Source organism: Mesoplodon densirostris, chromosome 2, assembly GCF_025265405.1.
Source record: "Mesoplodon densirostris isolate mMesDen1 chromosome 2, mMesDen1 primary haplotype, whole genome shotgun sequence".
Taxonomy (NCBI): domain Eukaryota; kingdom Metazoa; phylum Chordata; class Mammalia; order Artiodactyla; family Ziphiidae; genus Mesoplodon; species Mesoplodon densirostris.
Genome location: NC_082662.1, coordinates 34,227,254 through 34,244,006, shown reverse-complemented (window position 1 = coordinate 34,244,006; position 16,753 = coordinate 34,227,254). Strand labels below are relative to the sequence as shown.

Sequence of the window (16,753 nt, the reverse complement as noted above, 5' to 3'; positions counted from 1 at the left end):
CAGAAGCTTAGTTGCCTGAAGTCTCGCGAGAATTGAGAAGGGGCGATGACTTGGTGAGGCGGAATAAGAGGCGAGAACCTTCTGACCCCGCCCCCTTGGGGGATCCCGCCCCCTTTGGGGGATCCGGAGGCGCTTAGTACTGACTTGCGTAGAGCGTTCTATGTTTGTGGGTCTCTGCTGTGGTGCGCACGCTTTTGAATTTTAGGGAAATAAAGTTTTTGTGAGTTGTTTTTTTAATTTGGGAGGAAGGAGAGCTGGGGGCTGGAGGGCGACATGGGAATGCCAAATTAAGTGCGCCTTTAATGATAGCTACCAGTACCGTAAAAGAAGGGATATGACACCAAAACTGTAAAATGATATACTCCAAAATAAAGAGCAGCACTTCCCAATAGTGGTCACTTGTTACCTTACGTCGATATGGACATTGCTTTTCTCACTTGAATGCAGAGTTTAAAACTTTTTCAAAAACAATTGGAAACTAAACTGCAATGAATATTATATCTTTTTCATACTTTACTGCTTTAATCTCCACAACTACTTGATCGAAGGCATAAGCGTTATTTTTATTTCACTGGTGATAAAACTGAAGCACAAAAAAGGTTAAATTGATCAAGGCTCCGCAGCTAGTAAGTGTTAAAACTCAGTTTAAATAGCCCCCAAACCTGTAGATAAATGCATCAGATATGTATTGAGTAGAATTATCTACAGTGAGACAGTTTGCATTAGTTTGCAGGCACAAAGAGAAGTGAGACTGCTCCTGCTGGTGGTTACCTTGAATTTTACAAATGACCTTGCAGCCTTTCTGAGACTTGGGTTGCAGGGGTCCTCAACAATAAAATCAATACACTATTATTATTTCCTTCCTTTGAGTTTATGACCCTGGTGATAAAGTAGTTGAGAATAGTGGAATAAACCCTTGACTTGAACTCAGGAAAATTGTTTTCAACTCCAACTTTAATAAATTTCACTTCAGGCATTCAATGAATATTTGATGAATGAATGAACAAAACCTAACTAGTTATAAGACACCTGACTTCACTGAGTCTCGATTTCTTCATCTGTAAAATGATCTAATTCCTACCTCCTCGGAGTGTTGGGGAGATTGAATGAAATAGTATAAGGGAGAGTGCTTTGTAAATTGCAAAAGTGTTATAAAGAAGTTAGTGATAATGATTTTTCAGACCTGAGAAATGGCGTAAAAAATTAAAAACAGACTCAAGAAATAGTATGTTGAGATAAGCTTAGCTAATGGGAAAAAGCTAGATAAGTCTTTCTACAAATATTTATTGAGCAATTATTGCATATACTATGCTTGTTAAAGAGAAGAAAAATGTGCAGGAAGTAGCACAAATCAGTATTATTAGTTATTATTATAATTAAGTATTGACAGTATATAGGGGCTGCAGTCAGTTTCCCTCCAGGAGCGTGGAAATCAGGTTGCCCTCAGAATTAAACTAATAAAAATTTACATAGTAGAAGAAATTAGCTAATGGTGATAGTAAACATATTTAACAACTGGTACTGCTCAAGCACTGATCTACCAGATGTGAATTCCAGGAAGGGTCCAAGAGATATCCCTCTGTGCTAGGTGTTAACCCTTCAGTTGCTAGTTTTTAAATAGTAGGTCCCCGGGAGGGGAGTTGTCAGGAGAGTTGGAACAGCAGCTGTTTACCAGCTAGTACCAAAGTATTTCAGTATTTTAATACTCGGTATTATAACTGGTATCAGTCACACTAGTACATACAGGCCGAATATTAGTCCTTGCTGTAGACTGTGGTTATCAATATTCTCTGCCCTTCCTTTTCTAAAACCCTCCCCATCTGGCCTGTCCCTAGGAGGTTATACTTCTCACCCTAATGCCATCAAGCTAGGCTTTGTTTTGGTCAGTGAAATGTGAGTAGAAATAGCTTGATCCAGTTCTGAGCAGAAATGTATGGGCCATCTCATGATTCCACCATATTTTTCCTCAGCCCTGAGAGGATCATGTTCCAAATAGAGCTGCCTTTCTAGCTTTGGTCCCAGAATGAAGATGTGCAGAGCCACAGCTGACGCACAAGACATGGAATGTGAGTAAGAAATAAACCTTTGCTATAAGCCACCAAGATTGTTTTAGTTGTTTGTTACTGCAGCATAACTTAGCTGGCCTAAACTGGCAAATACAGTTCTGAAATTAGCTATCTGTAGGGGTAAGCCAAGAGCTTAGCCACAAGCATGATCAAAAAATAAACCAGACTCTGATCCAGTTCATGTGAAAGGAATCTCAAGGCAGATGTGATTGTAATTTAATAAACAGAAGCCTAATCAATCTTGTCAACCAATCATTCTATGTCCGATTTGGAGAGATTCTGTGAACCAAAGGGCTTAATCAGCCATGACAACTCAAAACAACGCAGTCACAGAGGCAAGCATTAGCATTGTCCCTCTGAGCCCTGTCTCAGTCAGGCTGACCTGGGCATTAACATTTCCTTGTCCATGTCATCCCTATAGTGGGTGAGAATATCTCAGGCTGCCTCAGCTAAGAAATGCTTCTTAAGATCAATGTGTTTTCCTGGTGTGAATCTATGCTCACCCAGCAAATGTATTGCCTGTAGGGACAGAATTTAGCGATCTGTCACCTAGAGGATCCAAGTTGGGGTTTTTTTGCGGTACGCGGGCCTCTCACTGTTGTGGCCTCTCCTGTTGCGGAGCACAGGCTCCGGACATGCAGGCTCAGCGGCTATGGCTCACGGACCCAGCCGCTCTGGGGCATGTGGGATCTTCCCGGACTGGGGCACAAACCCACGTCCCCCGCGTCGGCAGGCGGACTCTCAACCACTGCGCCACCAGGGAAGCCCCCCAAGTTCTTTTGATAATTGCATTTTTCATTGTAAATTAATCTATTGGATTCTGGTTTATGTAACTATCAGTTTTTGTGAACTTAGAGAATACAAGAGCCCCCCTGGGAGATGGTTCCATTCTGTGCTTACTATTAAAATCAGGCTTCTGAGTTTGCAAGGCTGAGGACCAGTTCTGGGATGATGGTAAATTCCTTAAAGTTTTAGAACTGTACAGGGACCTGTCTAGACAGCCAGCTGGACTACCTTAAGCTACACCCCTCTATTTCATTGTGTGCCTTCTTTGATCTCAAAGAAGAGCGGTAAGTGCTAAAGAAAGATATATTTCACATGCTGTGGGAGTTCAAAAAGGGAGAGATTTCTTCCATTTACTATGAAATAGTGGGAAGAGTTCAGGAAAGATTTGTGAGGATGTGACATTTAAAAAATGAGTAGAATTAGGGGAAGAGCATGCCATGTGTAGGTGGCCACTAGTGCAAATATAGGAAGCAGGGGATTGATGGAGGAAATATAGAATAAGAGGATAAGGAAGAAGAATCATCTGGAAAAATACATTGTGGTCAAATTAAGGCTCTTGGGTTTTATTTTCTGGTTAGGAGAGTCTTTTTGTTTTTATTTTGTTTTACCATTTTAATCACTTTTAAGAGTACAGTTCATAGGCATTAAGTACTTTGACATCGTTGTGCAACCATCACCCTATTTGTCTCTAGAATATTTTCATCATCTGATACTGAAACGCTGTGCCCATTAAACAATAACTCCCCATCCTCCCCTCCCCCAGCTCCTAGGAACCACTGTTCTACTTTCTCCCTTTGAATTTGACTATTCTAAGTATATCATATAAGTGGAATTATACAATATTTGTCCTTTTGTATCTGGCATATTTCACTTAGCATAATGTGTTCAAGGTTCATCCATGTCATAGCACGTACCAAACTTTCATTTGTATTTATGGCTGAATATAGTATTCCATTGTGCGTACATAGCACAATTTGTTTACACATTCATCCATCAATGGACATTTGGGTTGTTTCCATCTTTTGACTATTGTGCATAATGCTGCTATGAACATTGGTGTACAAATATCTGTTTGAGTTCCTGCTTTCAATTCTTTGGGATACATATCCCAGAGTGAAATTGCTGGATCATATGGTAATTCTATGGTTAATTTTTCAGGAGCCACTGTACTGTTTTCCACAGCAGCTGTACTGTTGTACATTCCCAGTGATAGAAGTTTTTACAGAGGGGAGTGACATGGTCAAAACTGTGTTTAAAGACTATCTGACAGAGATAACAGGATGGAATAGGGTTGCAGAATGACCAGTTAGAGACTTCCACGACATATCAGACAAGATGTAACAAGAGCCTGAGCACATATGTAGCAGTGAGAATGGAGGGAAGAAAATACAAATGCAGCGGTGATATTGCTAACGTAGGATTGGAAGGACTGGACTGTTTGTTGATCAGCTGCTGTAGGGGTGGGGATCAAGAGAAATGAAGGTGTGTAGTATGACCCCCAGGTTTCCCACATGGGAGAATGGTAGTCTCCAGATGAAGACTTCTGGACTTCTCCAGAGCGTGGCGAGTGGGACATTGTAAGGTCTAGGATGGACACTTGTTGTCTTGCCTGCTCAACACCCTTGCCCTTTCCAATGGTAATGGCACTCTACTTGCAGCCCAGCTGCTGAGCTCTGAAATCCATTGCCCTTCACCCCCAGGCCTCACTTCCCACAAGCTACTCCTGGCCGATGACTGAGCACAGCAGGGATTTTTGGACAGGCTTCTTCCTGGGGTAAGTGACACTCTTCTGATGGACAGCTTTGGCTCAAGGACTCCTCAGTGACCTCACAACCTTTCCTTGGAGCTGCACGGCAGTCTAAGGTGCTTCCACCTAGAGCTCTTGCCTTCTTTCTTCTTCACTTAGGGTCAGACCTGTCTCACTGTCAGATGGTCCTCTCCCGGTCTCTTTTAGGTCTTGCACCTATTTTCCCTCACGGGTGTTTTCCATGATAAATTTCTTGCATTTAACCCTGTCTAGGTATCTGTTTTCTGAGGATCTGAACTGACATGAGGGGAGGGAGGATGAGATCGTAGTACCTCCTCTCCACCCCATCAGCCGTAGGGGTAAGCCTATGACCCAGTCTGACCAATCATAATGATCCCCACATCTTGGCCCAGTGCCTCCTCAGAGTCTCTCTGCATCATTTGGCTCCCAGACCATCAGCTGCTTGTTCCACCTCAACCACAGACGTGGCTGACCAACTCTGAGTGAGGCCTCACAGTTCCACTTCCTGAGGCCAACTAGTTGCAAACATGGATTCTCTGGCTTCTCCTGCAATTTCCAGACCCTGAGGACACACCACCTCACAGAGCATGAGATCTGGCTTCCTAAGCAGCTGCTGAAGGGGTCAATGAAGCAACCTAGAAGTACAGGAGATTTAACTGCCCATGGGGCCAACTATGATTAATGGGGGAACAATCCACTCTCCCTTCCTTCCTCTGATGGACTGTTTCAAGGTATAGTTTCTCTATACAACCTGTCTATAGGCATTCTGCATGGTCAAGTGGGTAGACCTATCCAGAGACTAGATGTGTCTCTTCACAGCTCATCGTGAAGAAATAGCAGCAAACATTTCCTTGCATTGCTTGCCATCTTTTCCTGCTTCCCCTATCCCCTTATCCTCACTGCCCTAGGATTGTGCATCCCATATAAAGCTTTAGCACTTAACCCCTTCTTCAGGCTTTGTTTTCTAGGAACCCTTGCTTAGACAGATCACAGTTTCTGAACAGATGGGCACATGACCCAAAATAAGCTAAGCAAGGCCTTCCTAAAGATGTGAAATATAGGGGAGACAGGACTTTTCTTCTGTAGGTCTTGAGCCATAAAGATCTGTGGGTGGCTATCATTTCTGCTTTATGGACAGAGCCTGCCTGAGCATGAAGGCATCACAGAGGAAGGCAGAGCTCAGAGAAAGAGAAGGACACAGCCCAGACATCCTTTGGGCTCCAAGATCCAGCTCTCTCCAATATGTGTAACTGTTTTTGTCATTTCTTTACCTCCCTAAAGACCAGTTTTCCCAATCCAAATCAAAGAAAATGTGGTCATCCCTAGATCCCAGGTCGCCTACATTAAAGAGATCAGTCAGGTGACTAGATTTTTGGGCTCAATTTCAAATTCCTGGGAGAGTGAGCTGTTCCTTGGACTAACTTTAGCCAGAAGTTTGCCCCTGAACCAATCAACATCATTATGAGGTACAGGCTCATGTATACACATGGCTGTAGCCACTGTAAGCCTGTGAATGAAGGTGTGGTAGCGTATAGGGATAGAAAAGTGGGAGCAGAGAGTTGGGCAGACCAACCAATGGCTGCCCACTCTCTGAGAATAAATAAGGGAGAAAGCGTAAAGAGAAGGGGTCTGAGGAGAGAACACTATCTAAACCAATGCTATCCAACAGAACTTTCTGCAATAATGGAGATGTTTTATATCTGTGCTGTTAAATATAGTAATCACCAGCCACATGTGGTTATTTAGCACTTGAAGACAGCTAATACAACTGAGCAACTGAAGTTTTTTCCTCATTTTATTTTAATTTAAAATTGAATAACTATATGTAGTTAATGACTACATATTGGACAGTACAGACCACACTGTTGATCTGCTTGGGAAGATAGCATGGAATATTGGCTATTGCGACTGCTTTGGAGTCAGCCCGACCTAGGTTCAAGTCTCAACTCTACTTCTTATAAATTGAACAGATTACTTTACCCCTCTGAGCTGTAGAGTTAAAAGACGTAAAGAACAGTAAACAACATAGGATACCAAAAAGAGAGAAAGGGGCAAAAGATTCTGCAAAGGGACAAAAAGTCAGTTGGATTTAGCAATTAGGAGACTGAGTGAATTAAGACAGAGAAGTGTTCAAAGTGTGTTGGGGTAAGAGCCAGACCAGCAATTTACCTGTGTTTTGGACATCTGTTAAGTATCTTTCCTCTGGAGGGGGATCCCAGGCACGGAGAGACAGGGAACACAAAAATTTTCTCTTATTCCTGATGGCCACATGGGGAGCTAAAAACCCAAAGGCATGTCCTGAAGGTAGGGCTCCAAGGTCAAGCCAGAAAAACAGAGTTATAAACAGTCAGCCATGGGGTCTGGAGCCAAAGATGGGTTTGCCTAGACCAGGAAGCTAGAAGAAAAGAACACCTCATAAAATACCCTCATTACATAGCACTTACTGTGTAACTAGATTGTGAGCCCTTCAGGGTTCAGGGCCATGTTCTTGGTATCCCCATCATCTAGTAAGTTCCAGACACCATAGTAGGTGTTAAATTAACATCTGTAGAATGAATGAATGAAAGTAAGCCAGTCCACTCCCTGGTGCATGGTAGACACTCTAAAAATGTTAAGTTATCAGAAGGAGAAAACTCTGCAGTGAGAAGGTGCCGGGGTATCCTTGGCTTGGAAACCCTGTTTAAACCCCTCCCCAGCATATTGCCTGGCACAGAGGGATTGCTCAACGACTGGTCACAAGGGTAATGATTATTAGTGGGGGAGAAAGCTTTTGCATAATGATTGGGGAAAGCCTTGATAATAATAAGAGCTAACCTATGTTGATCTCATTTAATCCTTAGCCCACTCAACGAGATAGATTTTATTAGACTGATTTTACAGATGAGGAAACTTAAAGAAGAGATGTAATTTATCCAGAGTTAGCCAGTTCAGAAACCTCAGGGCTGGAGTTGAACCTGAGCTTCCATGATTCCAGAGTCTAGGCTCCAGCAGCAAAGATTTGGGAGGCAGGAGGATTGCCAAAAGAGGAGTTTAAGGAAGGCAATTCTGGGGTTGAAATTCACTTCTGATTTCTATACATTTACACAAATCATGATGCCTTTTTCTCCCTTGAATGCCCACTTCTTGCCTTCTTGGCAAGGTCCTCACCCCTTCTACTGAGTTCATCTCTAGGCCACCCTTCTGTTTCCTGTCCCATTCAACCGTATATACTCTCCTTCGACTTAAGGAAATAGGGTTGAAATGGGGTCAAGGGGAACTTTTTATTTGTTGGTTTGTTTTAGTTTTAAGAAGGAAAACTCTAGAGCAGTTTTGTAAACTAGGTATTCCAGTAGACAGGCAGAAATTGACAATGCAAAAGAGAGAAAAGATCTGCAGAGGTAAGTTTTTGGGGTCCTTGGCACAGATTGGTTAGAGTTTGACCTTTGATAGGAGCTGGGACCCTGAGACTTTTCTTCAGAGCAAAAGAAGACAGAGAATATGGATACAGAAGCAGGAAAGTTCATAAAGGTTAAGAAGCTTAAAATCAAAGTTAAATTTTGCAGTAATTGATGATGGCATGGTCTAGGACAGTGTTTTTCAAATTGCAGGTCCTAGCTTATTAGTAGACCATGAAATCACTTAGAAGTTTGCAACCAGCTTTATTTTTAAAAATGGAATAGAATTGAAAATTTGAACTAATTACACATAGCAAGGGTAAATACTGTGAAAACTACTGTGAAACTTCTGTTTCAGTTATATATCCAGCTACATGTATACTGTAAAGTTTATTTCTTATTGAGGGTACAGTAAAACATATTTTAAAGCCACTGTTTCAGGATGAGACCATGAGAAGAGTGGCTGATTCCTAGAACTTTCTTTCTCTTCTATGATGTTTGTAAATTGGCCTTGCTTTGTGACCAATAATAGGCACCCTAAGGGACATGAGCCTGATGAAGTATGCCAGAGCTTCCTAAGCAGTGGCTACAGCATGTGCATTCCATATGTGCCTAAACATTAGTCTCCTAGTCTTCCGGCTACTCTTTCCTCCTGAGAAGAAAATCCTGAGATTCACTATGATTGGACAGGCTGAGTTCATACCACCACCCTGAACCAGTCATTCTGGCCAGTGAGATTGACCAGCTCACCCCTCCTCTTCCCTGATAGAGTCAGCTTCCTGGAAACACATGGATCCTAGAAAGGAAATCAGGGGCTGTTGCAAAGGGGGAAATGGAAGAATGAGGTAATCAACTAATGTCCAATACACGTGGCCTTTGAGGTGCCAAAATTAGTTGTAAGTTTCAGTAACATTTGTGCTGGTCATTTGCCTGTTTGCTCTGAGCTCTAATCTAGCCTTTCCATGCTCTGCTTTGTACTGAAGAGTGCCAGGCCCTGAAAGGCCCTGAAAAGTACACTTCCCAGACTCCCCTTGCTAGCTGGCTTCCTGTCAGATTCAGCCAATGGGAAGTACAGGTGGGAAATTGTTTGGCTGGAGATGGGATGGCTGGAGGAGAGGCAAAGCCATTTTCTCTCTGCATCTGCTAGAGACTCTGACAGCAGCTGGTGGTTATGGGCTCAGACCTTCAGTATTTCCAAAAGTGTCAGTGGTCCTGGAGGGATAGCTCTAGGCTCCATTGACCTCTGGCAGTTCTGCCAGCAGCATTATTTCAAAAGCAATATTCCAGTAGCATCAACAGCAAGTGCACTTCTGGATCTAGTAAACACCCTTCCATTTGATCCTCCAGGTCTAGGGGTGGTAGAAGCTTCCTGCAGCTACTAATCTCTAGTCTTCCTCACCTTACCCTTTTGCTTCCTCAAGCCCAGTTCTCTGAAATAAATTACCTCTGTTTGAAATTCCAAGCGTGTTTTCTGTTTTCTTGTCTTCACCCTGACTGACATGGTACTGCCCTGGCCATTAGCTGACTGCCATGATTAATTTCCCAGGTGTGCTGTTTGCAGGTGTTGAGCTGGATGATGCCACAGAGCAGAACATTAAGCTCTCTGCTGGGGCATTGGGACAGGAGCAAGGGAGACCCTGGAGAAAGCACAGAGAAAGCCTCCTACTCCTTTTGCTTCCTCATCTTTCCCTAACTATTAGAACTGTGTGATGGCGAACTTAACTGCCTGCCTCCCAAGATAACTTGCCTCCATGTTGTGACTGAAAGGGATAGGCTGTGGAATGATGGGGTGGGAATACAGCAAGGAGCACAGTTGGCAAGGGGGCCCAAAATGGACAAGCCGGGATAGGGTGCCCTTGCTGCAGAGTAGAGTTTAGGGAGGGAGGAGGGGCAGGGACTATGACCTCTGCATCCTCTTTTTCAGAGGAGCTGATGGAGGGATAGACCTGTGGTTCCCAACGTTTCCTGTCTTACCTCCCCCCAAGTGCTCTGCAATCAAAACAAGAAAACTGACTCTTTAAATGACATTTATCCTGGCTGATACCAGAGGAACTGTTACTGAATCCTTACGTCTAACCTGGCTCACTTCTGTGAGCTCCTGTTGCTACCCAGGCCACTGGGGGGTAGTCAAGTCTCTTGAGGGCCTGGAGAGGTAAGATTGTGAATAACTCCTGGAGGCCTCAAAGGGGCAGCCATGCCAAAAACACCGCTTTTCTCCGAGGCCCCTTGCCACGGCCAGGAGCGTCTTGCACGATGGTATTAAGTCAGTCCCACTTAAGTATGATCCATGATTGGAAACCTAGATCCAGTCAGCCATTAACTTGCTCTGTGATCTTGGGCAGATCACTTAATCAAGCTCAATCTCAACATTTCCATCTGTTTGAAAAAGAGCAGAGGGATAATTTTTCTAAATTCTTTTAAAATAAATCGTTTTAAGGGGATGGAGGGGATGGGAAAAATGATAGGTGTTACCGTCTACCCCTCCTTCTTGCCCATCCTCCCTGGGTTTCTGTGAGTATCAAATAAGACAGCAAGCATGAAAATGTCCTGAAAAGTACAAAGCCCCATACAAAAGCAAGAAAGTGTTATTATCAACATAGTTGTTAGCTTAGAGGGATGAAGGCAGGGCACAGGCTGAGAGCCAAATAGCTGGAAGGCAAGAAATCTTAACACCAAAAAAGGAAACTTTCTTTGTTCAAATTCTTCCTGGAGTGGCACTTTCTTTGGAGCAGACCTAGCACTGGAATCCTCTGACATGCTGACATGGGTCCAGGAAAGTGTTCAGGGGGCAGGTAGGGCATTCAACAGCCAAAAGATGCTGGAGAAACACCAGGCCTGGTTCCTCAGTTCCTCTGTGATCCAACAAAGGATGCAATGGAAGAGGGAGGTTGAGGTTCAAAGCCGGTGTGTGCTGGATCCTCCTCCAGGCTCTTTAACCAGCCACCAAGCTATCTGGGGACCCAGGATGTCATGGGCATGCTGTAACTAATACTGAACTCAGCTGCCCACAGTCTAAAAACCATCCTATGTCGTGTTCAAAGAGAACATTGATCTGGGGAGGACCTTAGAGATGGTCTAGTCCAACCGAGGCCCAGTGAGGGGCAAAGACTTGCCAAGATAACAAGTAGTCAGGCTCATGGTGCTGCAAGGAACAGAAACCAACTCCTCCAACTCCCAGGTAAGGACTGACATTGAAACACCCGCAGGAACGAGGCAGCTCTGGGACTCGCTGCTCTGTCCATGCTCCCTCTGCTCACACCCTCCCCGTCTCTGCACTGCACACCTCCTCCCTCCTCCTCCTCCTCCCTCCCTCCTCCTTCTCCTCCCTCCTCCTCCTCCCTCCCTCCTCCTTCCCTCCTTCCCTCCCTCCTCCTCCTCCCTCCCACCTCCTCCTCCCTCCCTCCTCCTCCCTCCTCCTCCTCCTCCTCCCTCCCTCCTCCTTCCCTCCTTCCCTCCCTCCTCCTCCTCCTTCCTCCCTCCCTCCCTCCCTCCTTCCCCCTCCTCCTCCCTCCTTCCCTCCCTCCTCCCTCCCCCGTGCCAGGCTGCTGTTCACTCCCAGGGCTCCTTATCTCCGCTCGCTGGCATGTGGCTTCATTGGCTCAGGCGCGCTTGTCCCTGACTTCCCTACCTCACCTCCCCCTGCCACCTGATAATTCTTTCTGTTCCTTGGTTCAAGAGAGCCTCTAATTGCCCCGTCTCGGATTGTTGTGCTGGGCCATTAGTTAAAGGTCACCAGCTAATATATGAGACAGCAACCCTTGGCTCTGTGCTGGCCCCCATCTGCTACATCTAGAAGCTGGAGGGGCCAAGTAGTCTAAAGCACGGCCCCCAACTGTGTTTGTGGTCTGGGGAGCTTTTCTTTAAAGTGGATGTGAGTCTGGCAGGCACAGTGCCATCCCTGGAACCATGTGACTGGAGCCCAAAGCTCCAGATTTCCTGCCCAGAACTTTCCCCAGAGGATTTGTCATTTCTTTCCTTGAGTTGTGTAGCAGACAAGCCTGTTAAATGTCATCCGTGAAGGTCGTCTTCCTCCTCCTTCCTCTCCTCCACCTCGCTGCCCCAAGGAACTTATGATATAGTGAAGACAGAGGCAGGAAAATAACTAGATTACATCTTTAAGTGTATGAGTGCTTTAGAAGTATAAACAAAGTCCTAATAGCTACCACTTACTCAGTACCCTGTACCAATCACTGCTGATCACTTTACATACATTTTTCTCATTTAATCTTTACAGCTCCCCTGTGGAGTTGGCACCACATTTGACACGTGAAAACAGGCTCAGAGAGCAGTTCACAGATAATAAACAGCACAGCAGGGCCCTGATGCCAAAGCCTGCTCTGGCAAGCACTGTGCTGTGCAGCCTTCACCATGCTGTTTGAGCACAGAGGACCACCTTGGCCTAGGGAGGAGGCAGGGATGCCTGGGGAGAGCAGCAGCCATCCAGAAGGAGGTGATAGCCGAGCCTTGGAGCAGGATAGGGGTGGGTGGAGGGTCACTGTAAACAGCAGGAGCCACATGTGTGAACAGTACCGGTGTGAGCAGGGTGCAGGGCCAGGAGCTGTGCCCCTGAGAGTGAGTGCCTCCCTAAATTTGTGCCCTAGGTGCCTCTCTTGCCCCACCCTCCTCCAAGCCCTGACAGGGAGGGAAGAGTTGAGGCAGGAAGAGTTTTGAGGAGAAGGAACCAGGAGAGGAAGGCAAATTCAACACAGCCTAAGAGATGCAAGTACTACTGTCTGGTTCCCAGCACCTGCAATGGACTCTCAGGGCACATGAGTAGAGTCCAGAGTAGAAAATCCAAGAGGAATGAGAATCTTTAAAATAACCACATGAACAATCCCCTCTGCCCGGATTCCCCACACAGCTTGCTTCTGCTCACCGTCCGCTCTTGTCTTGGATGTCACATCCTTCAGGACGCATCCCTAGGTCTCCCAGGCTTGCCTTAGGGCACTTGGGTTCCTATTTTGGTATTGTCCTTTGCCTGCCAGGCTGTGGAGTCCCTGAGGACAGGGGTTGGATCTTCTGACCCTTCCATCTCCAGCAGAGCATGTGGCTCATAGTAGCTGCTCAGTAAAAGAAAGTCAGATGAAAGAATAACAGACAGCCTCCAAGGAGCATCTGTCAAGTTTTTCAGGCCATGTGAATTTTTTCTCTTTGTCTCTAGGGTCCTACCAACCTCAACACTTGGAATCCTACACATGTTCTTCTACCAGGAGAAACCTTAAAAATCATCTAGCTATCTCCTTCCTCCTACCTTTTCCAGACGGGTTGATTGTTGTCCCATTTTCATGTATTTGCCAAAAATTTCTTTTTTTAAAAATAAATTTACTTATTTATTTTAATTTATTTTTGGCTGAGTTGGGTCTTCATTGCTGCACGTGTGCTTTCTCTGTTTGCAGCGAGCGGGGGCTACTCTTCGTTGCGGTGTGCGGGTTTCTCATTGCAGTGGCTTCTCTTGTTGCGGAGTACAGGCTCTAGGCGTGTGGGCTCAGTAGCTGTGGCACGCGGGCTCTAGAGCGCAGGCTCAGTAGTTGTGGCACACGGGCTTAGTTGCTCCGCGGCATGTGGGATCTTCCCAGACCAGGGCTTGAACCCGTGTCCCCTGCATTGGCAGGCAGATTCCTAACCACTGCGCCACCAGGGAAGTCCCAACAATTTCAATCCTATGTCTCCAGCCATAATTTCTCCTCTGAACTCCAGACCTAATCAGCTCCTTCTGCAGCCCCTCATCCGGATGCCCCACCGTACCTGAATCTGAACACGTCCAGCATCTCCCCCACCTGATCCTCCTCTGGGCTCCCCTGATCTGGTGAAGAACATGACCCATGCTTCCTGCTATGGGGATTAACTGAGTTACTATGTATAAAGTCCTTAGAACAGGTCCTAGGACATAATACATTTTCCATAAGTGTTAATTATAATAACAATAATAGTAATAGTTAAAGGATACTGAATACAGCTCCATATGCTATATAGTAGGACCTTGTTGTTAATCCATTCTATATATTAAAGTGAAAGAGTTTTCAGTAGGAGAGGGAATGTGGTCAGATTTGCTTTATAAGGATTTCTCTTATGTGAAAGTTTGGAGGTGGTGAGACCTAGTCACTGCCAGCAGCTGGATTCAGGAGTGAGGAAGGCCATCTGGAGGTGGGGAGTGGCCACAGGGATGGAGAGCAGACAGTGAACCTGGGGAGTATTTAAGAGGTAGATTGGGCAGGCCCTGATAATTAACTGGATGGAGGTGAGGAAAACAGAGGAGTTAAGAGTGACTCCCAGGTTTCTGGGTTAGGCAACTGGTACCTTGACCCCAGGTGGGGAGCATCCGGGAGGAACGAGGCAGGCTGGGTTGGCAGAGCAGGTGGTCCCTAGACCAAGTCAACAGAAACATGGAAAAGTTCTCAAAATCTTTGTGCCCTAACTCCTCTGAACCCAAACTCTAGCTTGGTCCTGTGTACTTGTCCAGCCGCATCTCCAGCTACCCCAGACTCAGGGCACATAACCACTGCTCCGCCCCAAAGCTCCACTCTTCCTTCTTGCAGTGGGCTTGTAAGTTCTAACCCACTCCTTCCCCCTCCCTCAAACTCCACAGCTTCAAGGACATCTCTGGGATCCCTGCCCTCTCCCCCCATCCCTACCAGGATTAACATGTTTTCTGCTGTGTCCGGGATTCACTGAAGCAGAAATATTTCTCTGCCTGTCTCTCCTAATGGCTGTTTTTCTCAATTCTGAATTGCCAGCACCTGGGATGAGGCCTGATCAAGGTTGACTTCAAAAAACTTTGTTTTATTGAATTCGCCAAGAACCTGGCTTTCTTGCATTAAAAGTGGGGCGAGGAGTCGGACCTTGAATCCCTGCGCCACCACTTAGAGACTGGGCAAGTTACTTCTGTCAAATCCTGTTTCCTCATCTGTCAAATGATATAATACAGTGGACCCACCTAGAAGAGTTGTTTTAAGGGTCAAAGGAAATATTCTATTTTATGTGTTTAGCACAATGCCTAGAACATTGTTAGCTTCCTCAAAAATTTAACTCTTATTTATATTAAGAAAAATATTCCCGCCTTAACTCTGGGAAGCTGCATGAACTGAACCGAGGATTGCAGTTCCCAGTATGGCCACAGGAGCGAAGTGGTGAGCAGCCTCGGCGCGGACTCTGGCTCCGTTTTGCTAAAGCACCTGCTGTGGACCCAGATGGCCCGGCTGGGATTTCCGGGACTTCCCGGCCCCTGAACAGGTGGGCGCTGGCCAGGGTGTCGTGGGAGGAGCCTCTGCGATGTACTCGGCCTTGACTGTCACAGCCACGGCCGTCCCTTCCGCTCATGCCCTTCGCGGCTTGGGGGAGGGGCTGGCGGGCCAGAGGAAGCAAAAGTAGAGGGCAACTGGGATGTATCCCTTCCAGTTTGTCACTCAAGTCTTTCAAACTTGAGTATGATCACTTCTCTGTAGAAGTTTTTATAGTTTTATAGTTTTTATAGTCACATTTATGATTTCCCTTTGGCGTCCAGGTTTCATCATGCTTAGAAAGTCTTTTCCATCCCCCAGATTGTGAAAACATTCCTCAATGTTTTCTTCTTGTACATTATGGTGTTATAATTTAAATATGAGCTCCACCTGGAGTTTATTCCTATGTAGGGTAAGGACACAGCTTTCTCTTATTTTACCAAATAACTTGCCTGATATTCCACCCATTTGTTGTCCTATATTTCCCCTCATTTACCTGAAGTGCTATCTTTATTTATCCTACACGGAATTCCCTTGCATGGTTGTCCATTTCTGTACTCCATTTTGTTTCACTGATTCCTCTAGGTCTGCCTCAATACCATACTGCTTTAAATACATTGGCTTTATAATACGTTTTAATATCAGGTAAGGCACAGGAATTCCCTGGTGGTCCAGTGGTTAGGACTCAGCACTTTCACTGCCAGGCCTGGGTTCAAACCCTGTTTGGGGAAGTAAGATCCCACAAGCCATGAGATGCAGCCAAAAAAATAAATAAATTAAAAATAAATAAATAAATAAACATATATATATATATATATATATATATATATATATATATATATATATATATATATATATATATATGAATCAACCTCTACCCCTACCCCTAACCCCCTGACCAATCCTTCTGGAAGCTGTTATGGAGCTTTGGAACCCCTGAAATTATATGTGAAGTGTTGCCTGCACATTTCTCCAGAGGGAAAGCCCAGGTTTTCATCAGATGTGCAAGCGGAACCTGATTCCCAAGGCAGCCACTGGTTTACATGTCTCTGTGAGGGGGTGCATGGGAGGAGCACAGAGCAATCTTGACTCCTTCCTCCTCTTCCAAATCTTCACAGGCTCTGCTCTCCTCATCCTTCACCTCCACCATTGTTCCAGCTATTTCCCTGCCCTCCATCTTGTCCCCCTTCCCCAAATCTAATCCTCCTTGCTGCTCCAGAGCAACCGTTCTATATCACAGGCCTTAGTTGTAGGCCTGATGTAGTTTAGATGATAACAGAAGTTTAGTTAATAAGTGAATAAACTTGTGAGTCCTAGCTCCACCACTGGTCAGCTGTTGGGACCCAGCTTCAGGCTCACCACACTGCTGGGTCACAGTTTACCCTTCTCACAGACCAGGTGAGGAGGGATGAGATAGGGTGAGGAGTATGTAGAAGGTACAGCTAGTTATCCCCAGGAGGGTCGCTTTTATTAAATAATCTCAATTATTTTCCTTTTCCCCCACACCTTTCCACTCCCCATTCACATTTTAATCTATGCCCT

The 16,753-nt window shown here is 45.4% G+C and overlaps 1 long non-coding RNA gene across 3 annotated transcripts; it reads left to right on the top strand.

Moving 5' to 3' along the window:
- Positions 1-24: 24 nt before the first annotated feature.
- On the top strand, positions 25-13,285 carry LOC132483830 (uncharacterized). 3 transcript variants are annotated; one of them, XR_009531122.1, is made up of 6 exons: positions 25-2,066; positions 4,553-4,626; positions 4,873-4,958; positions 5,180-5,351; positions 9,919-10,146; positions 13,156-13,285. It is a non-coding gene; the product is annotated as an uncharacterized LOC132483830 (long non-coding RNA). The 3 variants fall into 3 exon arrangements; XR_009531120.1 differs by lacking the exon at positions 4,873-4,958; XR_009531121.1 differs by lacking the exons at positions 4,873-4,958; positions 5,180-5,351.
- The last annotated feature ends 3,468 nt before the right edge of the window (positions 13,286-16,753 follow it).